The sequence below is a fragment of the Octopus bimaculoides genome, chromosome 16, assembly GCF_001194135.2.
Source record: "Octopus bimaculoides isolate UCB-OBI-ISO-001 chromosome 16, ASM119413v2, whole genome shotgun sequence".
NCBI lineage: Eukaryota > Metazoa > Mollusca > Cephalopoda > Octopoda > Octopodidae > Octopus > Octopus bimaculoides.
In genome coordinates, this window is record NC_068996.1 from 14,834,112 (window position 1) to 14,835,136 (window position 1,025).

Genomic DNA, 1,025 nt, shown 5'->3' on the forward strand with positions numbered 1-1,025 from the left:
TATAAGTGAAAGTGTAAACAAGAACAGGACAGTTCTATGGTAAGAAGTTTGCATCTCACTGCCTGACAACCTGGGTAAGTGCCTCTACTATAGCCTCGGGCCGGCCAAATCATTGTGAGTGGATTTGGTAGAAAGAAACTAAAAGAATCTTATCGTATATGTGTGTGTATCTTTCTGACTGTCTAAGTGTCAATTTTTGTATTTGTGTTTGTTCCCCTTCACCTCTTGACAACTGTATTTGGTGTGTTTACGTCCCCCATAACGTAGTGGATAGGCAAAAGAGGCCGATAGAGAAAGTACCAGGCTTAGAAAAAAAACAAAAAGTAATGGAGCTGATTCGTTCGACCAGAAAAATCCTTCAAACTGCCTATCCACTACGTTATGGGGGACGTAAACACACCAACAACAGTTGTCAAGAGGTGAAGGGGAACAAACACAAATACAAAAATTGACACTTAGACAGTCAGAAAGATACACACACATATACGATAGGATTCTTTTAGTTTCTTTCTACCAAATCCACTCACAATGATTTGGCCGGCCCGAGGCTATAGTAGAGGCACTTACCCAGGTTGTCAGGCAGTGAGATGCAAACTTCTTACCATAGAGCTGTCCTGTTCTTGTTTACACTTTCACCCTCCGCAAAAAATTCCAAATTTAATTCATTTGTATTTTGCGGGAAGGACTGTTCCAACGAAGTCGCGTAAAGAGAAAGTTGTCCTTGCCTTCGAAACGCGGAGTAGATGGAACAGGGACAACTGTAGAAGGGAAATATTCTTTATGTTGCTTGTCTCGTTTCTCTGTTTGTTTTTTTCGTTCTTCGAAAAAAACGTCCGTTTTCTGTCTTCGTCTTTATGTTTCCGTTTCTCATTGTGTTTAACGTTTTTTGTGATGTCCTGTACACATATATGCATGTATGTATACATATACATGTAGATATGTGCATATATGTATGGATATATGCATATATTTATATATTATTTACCTTATTATATATATATGTATATATATATATATATATATAT